At 46.8% G+C, this 14,747-nt stretch overlaps 1 protein-coding gene across 1 annotated transcript in view; it reads right to left on the minus strand.

Annotated features, from left to right (window-relative positions):
* The window catches only part of TFAP2E (transcription factor AP-2 epsilon), a 28,119-nt gene that overhangs the window by 11,833 nt on the left and 1,539 nt on the right, over nt 1-14,747 (minus strand). The window lies entirely within an intron of this gene.

Here is a 14,747-nt window from a genome sequence, read left to right on the forward strand (position 1 = left end):
TCTGTCCCTCAATACATTTTATTTGTTGGTTTGATTTTTTGGGCCATACCTGGCAGTGCTCAGGGGATACTCCTGATTCTGCACTTAGGAATCACTCCTGACAGGCTCAGGGAACTATATGAGACACTGTGTGTCAAATCCAGGGCTAGCCACATACAAGGCTATGCTATCACTCCAGTCCTTCATCCAATTTTTAATAAAATCTAGGACCATGAGGGCAGAGAAATAGCTCAAAGAGGTCAAATAGATCAAAGTGTGGGCTTTGCAAGCAGGAGGTCCATGGTTTGATCCCCAGTACTGCAGAAACCCAAGCACAAAACTTGAAGTAGCCCCTAGACCAGGGGTCCTCAAACTTTTTAAACAGGGGGCCAGTTCACTGTCCCTCAGACCATTGGAGGGTCTGACTATAGTAAAAACAAAACTTATGAACGAATTCTTACGCACACTGCATATATCTTATTTTGCAATGAAGAAACAAAACAGATACAAATACAATATGTGGCCCATGGGCCATAGTTTGAGGACCACTGCTAGAGCCAGAAACATCCCTTAAGTACTACTTGGTGCAAACCCAAAACTTAGGACCCTGGAGGTCAGGCTGCATGAGAGGAAAGAGATTAAGGTTCTGTTAGTCTGGGGTCAAAGAGATAGCATGGAGGTAAGGCATTTGCCTTGCATGCAGAAGGACAGTAGTTGGAATCCCAGCATCCCATATGGTCCCCCGTGCCTGCCAGGGAAGATTTCTGAGCCTAGAGCCAGGAGGAACCCCTGAGCGCTGCTGAGTATGACCCAAAAACCAGAAAAAAAGAAGAAAAGGTTCTGTTATTCTAACTGTGCATATGTAAGAATGTAAGAGAGATGTACATGAGCAAGCACACATTAGAAACAATGCAGTCATGGAGCAATGAGTCCTATGCATGTGCAATTGGCTTGTTCAACAAAGACTGAGCCCCAGCTCTAACTACAGTCTCTGCCCTCTACAGGGTTGCATGAATATAGAAGTGTGCCTAGGAAGATCTGCAAGTACCTTTGATCCTGCTGACATATTTACACACTGGATTGATGAAAACATAGTACAGATAAATGTGGATAGATGTGAGTTTGTAATATGAATGCATCTATGTTTCTGTAGACTTTTCTGTTTCCCTCACATGTCCTCTATTCCTTAGCATTTGTCTTAAAAATGGCAAGGTGTGGTCTGAGAGATAGTACAACAGGTAGGTCATTTGCCTTGCATGTAACTGACCTGTAACCATCCTTGGCATCCATGAACAGTGCCAGGAGTGATCTATGAGTACAGAGCCAAGAATAAACCCTGAGGGGTCAGAGCAATAGTACAGCATATATGGCTTTTGTTTTGCACACACCTGACCCAGGTTCCATCCTCAGCATCCCATACGGTTCCTCCAAACCCACAGCAGTACATGTCAAGACAAGAGTAAGTCCCAACCATTGCTGGGTGTGGCCCCAAAACGAAACCCAAACCAAAAAGTGATTCCCTGAATGTAGAGACATGTGTAAATCTTGTGTACATCTGGGTGTCAACCTAAATCAATAGATAAATGGCTAGCTGGACCGGCAAAGGTGAAGGAAGCTGGTAGCCTGGGGAAGAAACTGTTAGCAAGACGGAAGTGAAAAAGCACTTATTGCAAATAGGGACACTGGTGTGTATCTCCCATGTGATAGTGACTCCTGAAAAGTCTACTTTTGGTCACACATGCAAAAGCCACTCACAAATATACATTAGTAAGATAGAAGAGCCCTGATTTATTCAGCCTATCAGATACAATTCTCTCACACACAAGTTTACACACTATTCACAAAAGGTAGATATAATCCAACCACTGAATCTGGGTAGTGTTCATGTGTGTGAGATTTTGGGCTCTATCTCTGGTTTAGAAAAAACAAAGCTATGTTAACAAAATATATGGGGAGGTCAAAATTGTGTGTGGGACCACACTTAAGGTTCCTCAGAGGAATACTGAATTCTTTTTCTTCAGTATTCCTGGAATCATAGACTGCCCCAGCAGGCTGGTTAAAAATTAGTTTCTTCTATGGGGCCGGGCGGTGGCATTAGAGGTAAGGTGCCTGCCTTGCAAGCGCTAGCCCTGGACGGATTGCGGTTCGATTCCCCCGGTGATCCATATGGTTCCCCAAGCCAGGAGCAACTTCTGAGCGCATAGCCAGGAGTAACCCCTGAGCATCACTGGGTGTGGCCCAAAAACCAAAAAAAAAAAAAAAATTAGTTTCTTCTAGAAGAAAATCATTTTTTTTTTTTTGGTTTTGGTTTTTGGGGCCATACCCATTTGATGCTCAGGGGTTACTCCTGGATAAGCGCTCAGAAATTTCCCCTGGCTTGGGGGGACCATATGGAACACCGGGGGATCGAACCACGGTCGCGGTCCTTCCTTGGCTAGCACTTGCAAGGAAGACACCTTACCTCTAGTGCCACCTCACTGGCCCCTGGAGAAAATCTTTATGACCTTTGGTTGGACAAAGAGTTCCTTTGCCCAAAAGCATAACCTAGTAAAGAAAATAATGATAAATTGAACTTCATTAAAAGTTAAAACGACTGGGGCCAGAGAGATAGCACAGTGGTAGGACATTTGCCTTGCATGTGGCCAATCAGGGAGGGACCAGATTCGATTCCTGGCATCCCATATAGTCCTCCAGTCTGCCAGGGCAATTTCTTTTTTTTTTTTTTTCCGGTCACATCCGGCGGTGCTCAGGGGTTACTCCTGGCTGTCTGCTCAGAAATAGCTCCTGGCAGGCACGGGGGACCATCTGGGACACCGGGATTCGAACCAACCACCTTTGGTCCTGGATCAGCTGCTTGCAAAGCAAACGCCGCTGTGCTATCTCTCCGGGCCCTGCCGGGGCAATTTCTGAATGCAGAGCCAGGAGAAACCCCTGAGAATTGCTTGGCGTGGCCCCAAAACCAATCAATCAAGCAATAAATAAATAATAAGTTAAAACTACTGACTTGGAAAATATGACTTCCAAATAAACAAAGACCTGAAGAGTCGTGAACCATTACTTAAAATCTCCAACAGCAGAAAACTCTGCCATCCCCATCCTCCAAAGCTATGCCAGCTGCCTCCATCACCCAGAATCCCAGTGGCCCCACCTCATCACCCTCTACAATTCCCTCTACACCACTCCTCTATCAATCTGAAGACTTTGGCTGATATCACCAGAGCTTTTTGGAGCAAGTGTGGGTGCCCCTTTCTTCTGAAAAGAAAGTGGCAGCTGTAACCATGTCCACAAACACCATGCTGGAAATGGGACAGCTCTATAGACTCACTCTTTTTTGTTGTTGTTGTTGTTGTTGTTGTTGTTGTTGTTTTTGGGTCACACCCAGCTGCGCTCAGGAGCTACTCCTGGCTCTATGCTCAGAAATCACTCCTGGCAGGCTCAGGGGACCATATGGGATGCCGGGATTCGAACCACTGTCCTTCTGCATGCAAGGCAAACGCTTTACCTCCATGCTATCTCTCCGGTCCCTTTTTTGTTTGTTTGTTTGTTTTTGTTTTTTGGGTCACACCTGGCAGTGTTCAGGGGTTACTTCTCGCTCTATGCTCAGAAATCGCCCTTGGTAGACACAGAGGACCATATGGGATGCCGGGATTAGAACCACCGTCCTTCTGCATAAAAGGCAAATGCCTTACTCCATGCTATCTCTCTGACCCCAGACTCACTCTTTTCTTGAGCAAGATATAAGATCATGGGTACAACAGTCCACATAGCAGAAAGCTAACTACCTAGGAAGGAGAAGATGGGTCAATCCCCCACAACATCTGCTGAAGCCATGCCTGCTGTCTTCATCCCCCAGAATCATTTACCAATGGCCATACCTCACTGCCCCTCTACAATTCATTTCAGGGACACCAACCTGACCAAACTACAGGAACACACCAATTTAATAGAATAGATTGCTAATAAGTTCTTACTAAACCTTCTGCAATTGTATTGATGATTTCATTGGAGATATAATAGTTTTCACAAATGTGCTTACTATTTTTTTTCTCTTTTTAATTTTAATTTTTTTTTTTTTTGGTTTTTGGGCCACACCCGGCGGTGCTCAGGGGTTACTCCTGGCTGTCTGCTCAGAAATAGCTCCTGGCAGGCACAGGGGACCATATGGGACACCGGGATTCGAACCAACCACCTTGGGTCCTGGATCGGCTGCTTGCAAGGCAAACACCGCTGTGCTATCTCTCCGGGCCCTTTAATTTTAAATTTTTCTTCCTTTTTTATTTTTCCTTCATTTTTTCAATATCTTTCCTTACATTATCTAGAAACAAATGTATTCTAATCAACTATACCAACTATCTGATGCATTATCTTTAAATAAAGTTAAAAATTAAAAAACAATTCAAGGAGGGCTGGAGAGAAAGCATGGAGGTACGGCATCTGTCTTGCATGCAGAAGGATGGTGGTTAGAATTCTGGCATCCCATATGGTACTACGAGCCTGCCAGGAGTGATTTCTGAGCATAGAGCCAGGAGTAACCCCTGAGTTTTGCCGGGTGTGACTCAAAAACAAACAAACAAACAAAACCATTTCAAGGGCCGAAGAGATAGCACAGCAGTAGGGCGTTTGCCTTGCACACAGCCCACCTGGGACAGACCTGGGTTCAGTTCCCAGCATCCCAAATGGTCCCCTGAGCCTGCCTGGAGTAATTTCTGAGCACAGAGCCAGTAGTAACCCCTGAGCATTGCCAGGAGCGATTTTGAGTGCATAGCCAGGAGTAACCCCCGAGCATCACTGAATGTGGCAAAAAATTAATAAATAAAAAAGATACAATGGGTCACAGAAGATAGCTCAATGGACTAGAGCAAGTGTTGTACATGAAGGAGCATGGATTAAATCTCCAGAATTGTATGATTCTCAGGCACTTCCAGGATTGACTCCTGTGCAGTGAGCTAGGAGTCGCCTAGGCATGACCCCAAAACAAAGAAAATAAAATGGGGTTCTGAAGCAGTAGTATAGTGGATAATATGCTTGCCTTGAAAATAACTGAACCTGGGGCCAGAGAGATAGCACAGCGGCGTTTGCCTTGCAAGCAGCTGACCCAGAACCTAAGGTGGTTGGTTCAAATCCCGGCGTCCCATATGGTCCCCCATGCCTGCCAGGAGCTATTTCTGAGCAGATAGCCAGGAGTAACCCCTGAGCAGCGCCGGGTGTGGCCCAAAAACCAAAATAAAATAAAATAAAATAAAATAACTGAACCTGATTTGATCCCCAGCACCACATAGGGTACTCCAAATTCTACCAAGAGTGATTCCCAAGTACAGAGTCAGAAGCAAGCCCTGAATGCTGTTCAGCATAGACTCCCTCAATCAAAAATTTTAAAAAAAGGAAATAAAAAGAAATGAGGGGCTCAAGATATAACACAGGGGTTAAAGCACTTGCCTGACAAATAAACTGACCTGAGTTCAATCCCCGGCAACCCATATGGTCCTCTAAACTGTGCCAGAAGTGACCTCTGATCACACAGCCAGGAGCAGTAAAGTATGGCTTGACCAGTGCTGTGAACCCTCAACTATAAATGAAAAATGAATGGCTAGTGAACACATGAAAAAGTGTTCAATGAGACTAGAGAGATAGTACAGAGGGCAAGGCACTTCCTTTGCACATGGTCAACCCAGGTTCCCTGGCATCCGATAGCATCCCCTAATACTGTCCTGAGTAAACCTTGAGCACGGCTGACCATTGTTTCCTAAGAAAAGAAAAGCACTTGCTTTGTATGCACCTGACCCCTGTTTAATTCTTGGCACTTCTCTAATCCCCCAAACACTGCCAAGGACCATTCCTGAGCACAAAGCCAGGAATTAGCCCCTGTGTACTGCCAGGCATGGCCCAACCACACACACCCTAAAATAATATATTACATATATATGGAAAAGAAAAAATATTCAACATCATTAGTTGTTAGAACAATTTAAAATATTCTAAGATAACACTGCAATGGCTATAATAAAAAAGACAAATATCACTGTAAATGAAGATGTGGAGAAATTGAAATCTCACACATTGCTAGTGGGAATATAAAATAGTAAATATAATTCTTAAGAAACTAGTTTGGGGCCCAGAGAGATAGCACAGCGGTGTTTGCCTTGCAAGCAGCCGATCCAGGACCAAAGGTGGTTGGTTCGAATCCCGGTGTCCCATATGGTCCCCTGTGCCTGCCAGGAGCTATTTCTGAGCAGACAGCCAGGAGTAAACCCCTGAGCACCGCCGGGTATGGCCCAAAATCCAAAAAAAAAAAAAAGAAAGAAAGAAACTAGTTTGGGGGCCGGCGAGGTGGCGCTAGAGGTAAGGTGTCTGCCTGCAAGCGCTAGCCAAGAATCAGGACCTTGGTTCGATCCCCCGGTGTCCCATCTGGTCCCCCCAAACCAGGGGCGATTTCTGAGCGCTTAGCCAGGAGTAACCCCTGAGCATCAAACGGGTGTGGCCCGAAAAACCAAAAGAAAAGAAAAAAAAAGAAAAAAGAAACTAGTTTGGCTTTTGCTATATATATATATATATATATATATATATATATATATATTTTTTTTTTTTTAAAGATTTTGGGCCATATCCAGCAATGCTCAGGGCTCTGAACTCAGGAACCACACCTGACAGTGCTCCAGGGAGCATATGGAATGCTGTGGATTGCACCCAGGTTGGCTGCATGCAAGGCATGTGTTATACCCACTGTACTATTGCTCTAGCCCCAGTTTGGCTAGTTCTTAAAAATTAAATACAGGGCCAGAACGATAGCACAGAGGGTAGGGTGTTTGCCTTGTACGTGGCTGACCTGGGTTCAATCTCTGGCATCCCATATGGTTCCCGAGCCTCCCAGGCGTGAATTCGGAGCACAGAACCAGGAGTAACCCTGAGCGCTGCCAGGTGTGGCCCATAAACCAAATAAATAAATAAATAAATACAGGACTAAATATAGTCTCTTGAGTCTCATCATAAGTGATTCCTGAGTACAATGCCAAGAATTAGCCCTGAGCATAGCCAAGTGTAGCCAACCCCCCCCAAAAAAAAACCTTCATACAAACTTAGGGCTGGAGCGATAGTACAGTGGGAAGGATGTACTTGCATGTGACCATCCCCAATTCAATCCCTGGCACCCCAAATGGTCACCCGAGCCTGCCAGAAATAATACCTGAGTGTAGAGCCAGGATTAAGCTCTGAATTATAACTGGCTGTGACCCCCAAACAAACAAACTAAAGAAAAATCATATAAACTTAACATAAAGTTCAGTAAACTCTTAGGAATTTACCTAGGAGCCATGCAAACATGTCTGCTTAAAGAGATATATGTGGGGTTGGAGCAATGGCACAGTGGTAGGGCTTTTACCTTGCACACAACCAACCCAGAGAAAGTCCAGTTTGATTCCCGGCATTCCATATGGTCCTCCAAGTCTGTTGGGTGCTATTTCTGAGAGCAGAGCCAGGAATAACCCAAGCACTGCTGGGTGTGACCCAAAAACCAAAGTAAGTAAATAAATACATTTTAAAAAGAGAATGTGCATTTGTCTTGCATGCAGAAGGATGGTGGTTCGAATCCTGGCATCCCATATGGTCCCCTGAGCCTGCCAGGAATAACCCCTGAGCGCTGCCAGGTGTGACCAAAACAAAAGAGAGCGAGCGAGTGAGCGAGCGAGAGAGAGAGAGAGAGAGAGAGAGAGAGAGAGAGAGAGAGATGTATGGGGGGCAGAGTGATACCACAGATAGATGGTAGGGCATTTGCTTTGCACACAGCCAATGTTTGTCAGGCCCAGGTTTGATCCTCAGCATCCCATTTGGTTCCCAAGCCTTCCAGGAGCGATTTCTGATTTTGGAGATAGGAGTAACCCCTGAGCCCTGTTGGTGTGCCCCCCCCAAAAGAGATCTATATGAATGATCATAGCATTGTCATTCACAAATAGTATACTAAAATGGAAACAACTAGGTGTTCATCAGCTGATAAACAAAAAACATAATGTGCCCATTCATACAACAGAGTAATAGCAAGGGGGAAAAAAAGGCATTGAGAGTGGGGAGAGGGGGTCGGAGAGATAGCATGGAGGCAGGGCGTTTGCCTTGCATGTAGAAGGTCGGTGGTTCAAATCCCAGCCAAATCCCCTGAGCCTGCCAGGAGTGATTTCTGAGCATAGAGCCAGGAGTAACCCCTGAGCAGTGTCGGGTGTGACCCAAAAACCGAAAGAAAGAAAAAAAAAAGAGAGTGGGGAGAGAACTCAGGTCCATCTTGGGCCAATGGACTGAGCACAGACTTTGCATGCAGAGAGACTGGGTTCCATTCAAGGACCCCATAATCCCTGAGTACTGAACCAGGAATAGCCCTTGAACAAACAAAACAAGCCAGTGATCCCTGTTAATACCATGAACCTCAAAAACATTAGGCTAAACAAAAGCAGCAAGGTACATAAATCTATTTAAACATTTTGCATATGTAACAAGCCCAGAATATGCACATTCGAGACAGACTACAGGTTAGTGGTTGCTGAAGGTCTAGGGTGCAAATAGAAATCAACTAGTGGACTGGAGAGATAGCATGAAGGTAGGGCATTTGCCTTGCATGCAGAAGGACAGTGGTTCGAATCCTGGCATCCCATATGGTCCTCCGAGCTTGCCAGGGGTGATTTCTGAGCATAGAGCCAGGAATAATCCCTGAGCCCTCCTGGGTGTGACCCCCCCCCAAAATAAAGAAAAGAAATCAACTAGAAATGCTAATAAAGGTGGGAGGAAGCTATAGAAATATCTTAGACCAGGAGCTAGAGTGATAGCACAGTGGTAGGATGTTTGCCTTGCACGTGACTGACCCTAGATGGACCTGGGCTGGATCCCTGGCATCCCATATGGTCCCTCAAACTAGGAGCAATCTCTAAGTGCATAGCCAGGAGTAACCCCTGAGCATCACCGGGTGTGACCCAAAAAGCAAAAACAAAAACAAATCTCTTAGATCATTACCAATTTATAGTAATGATGACACTACTTAATAAATTTGAAAGAAATCATTAAACTATCCTTACAATGAATGAATTTGAGGTAAATACCTTTAAAAAAACTAATTAAGAGCAAGGGAGATGGCTAAATGGGCTGGAGCTTTTGCTTGACAAGCAGAAGCCCTAGGTTTGAGCCCCAGCCCCATAGGGTCTTCCTGATCAGTACTAGACACAACCCCCAAGCACTGAGCTAAGTATTTGTCATGTGGCCTCTGAACAAAATAAATAAATGGCTTTTTAAAAACTATTATGTTGAGGCGCCGGAGAGATAGCATGGAGGTAAGGCATTTGCCTTTCATGCAGAAGGACGGTGGTTCGAATCCTGGCATCCCACATGGTCCTCCAAGCCTGCCAGGGGCGATTTCTGAGCATAGAGCCAGGAGTAACCCCTGAGCACTCCCGGGTGTGGCCCAAAAACCAAAAAAATAAATAAAAAATAAAAAAAATAAGTAAAAACTATTATGTTGAGGGACCAGAGAGATAGCATGGAGGTAAGGCGTTTGCCTTGCATCAAGAAGGTCGGTGGTTTGAATCCCGGCATCCCCTATGGTCCCCCGAGCCTGCCAGGAGTGATTTCTCAGCATAGAGCCAGGAGCAGCCTGAGCGCTTCCAGGTGTGACCCCAAAAAAAACAAAAAACAAAAACAAGGGCCCAGAGAGATAGCACAGCTGCGTTTGCCTTGCAAGCAGCCGATCCAGGATCAAAGGTGGTTGGTTCGAATCCTGGTATCCCATATGGTCCCCCGTGCCTGCCAGGAGCTATTTCTGAGCAGACAGCCAGGAGTAACCCCTGAGCACCGCCCAAAAACAAAAAAACAAAAAAAAAAAAAAAAAAAAAAAAAAAAACCAAACAAAAAACCCATTATGTTGAGGGGTTCTCATTCAGTACATGTGGAGTAGTGGCCAGAAACCTGCATTTTTTTTTGGGGGGGGGCCACACCCGGTGACACTCAGGGGTTACTCCTGGCTATGCTCTCAGAAATTGCTCCTGTCTTGGGGGACAATATGGAACACGGGGGCGGGGGGGGGGGTTTGAACTGGGGTCTGTCCTAGGCTAGCTCGGGCAAGGCAGACGCTCTGGCCCAGAAACCTATATTTCTTGTTTTTTTTTCTGGTTTTTTGTTTTGTTTTTTTGGGGGGGGGTCTGCATTTCTGAACATGCACTCCAGGGGATATGAATGTGGATCCTTGGCTTGCTCACCACTAGCCCGAAGCAGGGTGAAGGGAGAGCAGGGCAAGGCCAAAAGGCAGTGGGTGACCTCCTCCCACTCTACTGTGGCTCCTCATTCCCCCAGGGACATCCTGGTTAATTTGCTTCCCTCTAACTTTTGCCTGTTTCCTTTAAACATGGTTCCAAATCTATACTACTCAGTTTTTACAACTCTACGTGAGCATTGTTGTCAGTCATGGTTTTTGGGGTGTCTAGGAGCCAAGGGAGGCACAGTTGCGAAAACAAATGTAAAATCCTTTTGTTCTTTTTAAATAATGGATTTTTGCTTTTTTCTAAGCTTTATTTTTATTTGGTTGGGAAATCTGGGGCCATACATGGCAGTACTTAAAGCTTTACTCTTCATTTTATGCTCAAGAGTCACTCCTGGTGGTGCTTGGGGACTAATTGCAGTGCTGGGGATTGAACCAAGATCAGCTACATGTAAGATAAGAGCCTTGTATTCTCTCAGTATTATCCTTGCATTGGGGATGGGAAGATCACTCAAAAATCTCAAGCACTGCCTGGTCCTCTCTGAAAAGCTGGCAGCTATCCCTAAGTCCTGAGCCAGGAGCATCCCCCTGCATGGTTAGGTGTAGTCTCAAAACAAACAAACAAACAAAAAAAAAACAAAAATACTGCACTAGGATAGTATTAATCTTGATTGTGAAGTTTTTTCCTGGTGTTCTCTTAAGTGTTACCTCAGAGGTACCTCACTCACCTCTGAGTGAAGAAGCCTAGAGCCTTTATCCCAGTGATGCCTTAGAACCGCCTCTAAGATTTGGTTACAGGACCCTAGATTCTCCTACACATGCATATGCACACACACCCATCACCCTTTGGGGGAGGGAAGAACTTAATTCTTATACCCAAACCACTCCCCACAGATGTGACCTGAAACCCAGGCACTGAATCTTCTTAACATTGTGTCTGTGCCCCAGGCCAAGACATTTGCACATGCTGTCACATCATGTACAGATTTTAAATCCAACACACATTCATTCATTGAGCCCCCAGTGAGCCCCATCAGACAATGTCTATCCTCTAAGAAATACTTTATCCCCAGGGGTTACCTAATCACCACTTTATTGAGGCCTACCCAGCCTTAAGGACAGAGTTCCTGGGACAGGTCTCTGGGACAGAGCCTGGGAATATCACTCAGGAGCCAGAAGTAGGGACCTTCCAGGTGCAAGACTCCAAGATGATAGCTGACAATTCCTGTCTCTCCGGTATCACGTGAACCTAAGCACCGAGCCAGTGGTACATAAAGTACCTTTTGAACAGTTTATGAACACCTCCCCCAAAACAAAAACAAAAACTGGGGCTAGAGAGATAGTCAGGCAGCAGGGAAGGCACTTGTTTTATAAGCTACCGACACAAATGCCCCATATGATTCCTCAGCCCCACCAAGAGTGATCCCTGAGGGGCCGGCAGCCAGGAGCTATAACAGAGGGTAGGGCATTTGCCTTGCAGCAGCTGACCCGGATCAATCCCTGGCATTCCATATGGTCCCCGGAGCCTGCCAGGAGTCATTTCAGAGTGCAGAGCCAAGAGTAGCATTGCTGGGTGTGGTCCAGCCCAGAGACAGGAGTAAACTCTGAATACTGCTGAGTATGGCCTAAAGACCATTCATTCCACTACCCCTACCCCACCCCAAAAATAAAAATAAAAATAACCAAACCAAGGAAACAACAGTAAGAACAAACAAGGAATTGTGATACCATGAGAAGAATAAGGAGAAGCCCCCAGCTTTTTCTTGGGAGAGCGTTGGCCCCAAGGCCCATACTGCAGCTGCAAAAGAAGGCCTTGGATATACTCAATGGGTTCAGGGTATGGCCTCTGGTTCCCTCAGGACAAGTGCCAAGTGCCAGAATCTTACAACCACAGGCCCAGAGAGTTCCTAGATGCCCTAGGTCTTTGCAGCACTCATATAGTGAAGGCCGGCTGGAAGGTAGGTTTCTGGGCTGGACACCTTCTCCTTCCCCTTGCAAGACACAGCCACCCTTCATGGCCAGGTAGGCAGGATGCTTCGGCTAGCCAAGAGCCTCACTAAATTCCAAGTTCCAGGCCGGTGTGGGGTCCCTCCCTCCACCTCTCATCCCCAGGGCAAGACAGGGCCTCCCGCTGCTGTCGGGAGTCAGAAGAGCCAGGATTGGAAAGGCCGCTCATCCAGAGGCCCCGGGGGCTGGCTGGCTCGTGGCCGGAAGCCGCAGAGACCACAGAGAGCGGGAGGAGACTGCAAGCACCGTGCGGTGACGCTCTGGGGCGGCTGGGACACCACTGAGCACCCTGAAGCTCGGTTCGGTCGCCCTCAGACCTGGACCTCGGAGGCCGAGTTCTGCCTGAGAGTTTGCGTAGCTGCATGGGCCACTCCTCCGCCAGGGCCCGTGAGCTCACCCCTAGGTTTAGGAACCTGGCGCTTCCTTCGGTGGGATTTTGGAGGGATGGTTGTTGGGCACAAGGTGCCCAGGCTCAGCTCTCCGATCCTTCGACAGGTTGTCACTGTGATTATGTGGCTATGCAGACCCGGCATAGAGGACCCCACTCGTAAGGGGCGTCCCTCGGGCATCTGCGTCCACAATCGCTGAGAAACCAGTGTCAGCCCTCCGGGTACTTCCAGCGCTTGGCTTTAGGGAACAATTTTTAGGAATTCAAGGGCCACCTAGGGCAGGCTTAAAGCAGTTTTCCGGAGATAACCCAACCCCTCCGATTTCAATCCCTCCTCCTTGTCCTGCTCCATCCCCGGGAAATGAGGCTTAAGGCACTCACTTAGAACTCCAGCTGTTTTTGGCACTTTCACCGGACGAAGACACCCAAAATTTCTTCCCAGACAGCTGGGACTGGGAATTACCCCCACAGGGAGTAAATTAGCTGAATTTCCCCACTCAAATGCTTCAGACTATGCATTCCCTTCTAGTCCGTTCAAACAAGGCTAATAGGGCCCAACGATAAAACAGCGGTAACGGTGTCTTGTCTTGCATGTGGCTGACTTGGGTTCGATCCCCGAGCACTACCATGAGTAATTCCTGAGTGCAGAGCCAGGAATAAACTCTGAGCATCGCCCAGTGTGGGCAAAATAAATAAATAAATGAAAAGGGGCCCGGAGAGATAGCACAGCGGTGCTTGCCTTGCAAGCAGCCGATCTAGAACCTAAGGTGGTTGGTTTGAATCCTGGTGTCCCATATGGTCCCCCGTGCCTGCCAGGAGCTATTTCTGAGCAGACAGCCAGGAGTAACCCTGAGCACTGCCAGGTGTGACCCAAAAACCAATAAATAAATAAATAAATAAATAAATAAATAAATAAATAAATAAATAAATAAATATAAATGAAAAGTCTACGAAAGGGCCAGGGATATTACTCAATGGTAGAGTGCATGCTCGCACACAACCTCCCAAAGTCCAAGACCTCAAAGGGGCACCTTCCAGCAAATACTGGATTTGTAGCTCACCCTCTTAAGGCTGGCATTGTGGGCAGGCCTGACTCCTCTATCTCCTGCCATTCAATCCAGCCAAATCTCAGCCAGTAGTAAATAAAACAGTTTCCACTTCTGGAAGTTCAGCCTAGCCCCATTCCCCAATTCCCAGCTCCAACCTCCTCCCCCTCAACAGTGGCTGGGTAAACAGAGACTAGGCATGAATTTGCTCTTTGAAAAATAATTCTGCCAAAATCCCTAGGGAGTGGTGCTGCTCTGGGCACCAGGGTTTGTCTGCGCCTCTAAATTCCTTCCAGGCACCCACCCAAATCTAAAAAGCTCTCCCAGTGCCTAGACCCCTAAACTCTCTCTCTCTCTTTGTTTCTCTCTTTGTCTCTGTCTCTGTCTCTGTCTCTCTCTCTCTCTCTCTCTCTCTCTCTCTCTCTCTCTCTCTCTCTCTCTCTCTCTCTCTCTCTCTCTCTCTCTCTGTTTCTTTTTTCCCTTTCCCTGAGATGAGCAGACGTGTGTTCTCAGACCTGAAAATCCACTGTGGGGAGGCCTCACCACAGACACAAATACTCTGGAAAATCCACAAGAAGTGACCCTCAAGTGAAGAGCGGTCCCCAGTACCAAAGAACAAATTCTAGGACACAACAGAGACCCTGAGTCAGAAACAAAACCCACAGAACAGGATCGCACAAATCAACAGACCCACCGAACCCTGACCCGAGGGTGACCAAACACGCTGCCAATCTAGGATTATTCACAAACCAGCACCCCCAATGCAAGGTTCCCGCTCTTCCGTTTGGAGAGAAAAAAATTCCTCAGGGAAATGCGGGGGGGCCCCCCAAGGCCCTGAAGGAAGGCAGAGGGAATGCCCCTCCAGGTTAGGAAATAGTAAGGCTGTGAAACATGGAACTATTCCATATGAACGCACCCTCGTTCCCACATCTTAAGAAGTGGTTTAACTTGTTCTGCAAATCAACTCCAGACCCAGCACCCTCCCTGCAGCATGTCCGAAGCTTCCTTCGCAGGAACTCAGGGTGCAGGGACGTGGGACTGGCAGCCAAAGGTGCACAGAGGGGCTTCTCGGCCACAGCTCCAGGGCCCAACTCACCAAGTGGCT

This window comes from Suncus etruscus, chromosome 6 (assembly GCF_024139225.1).
Source record: "Suncus etruscus isolate mSunEtr1 chromosome 6, mSunEtr1.pri.cur, whole genome shotgun sequence".
Classification (NCBI taxonomy): Eukaryota; Metazoa; Chordata; class Mammalia; order Eulipotyphla; family Soricidae; genus Suncus; species Suncus etruscus.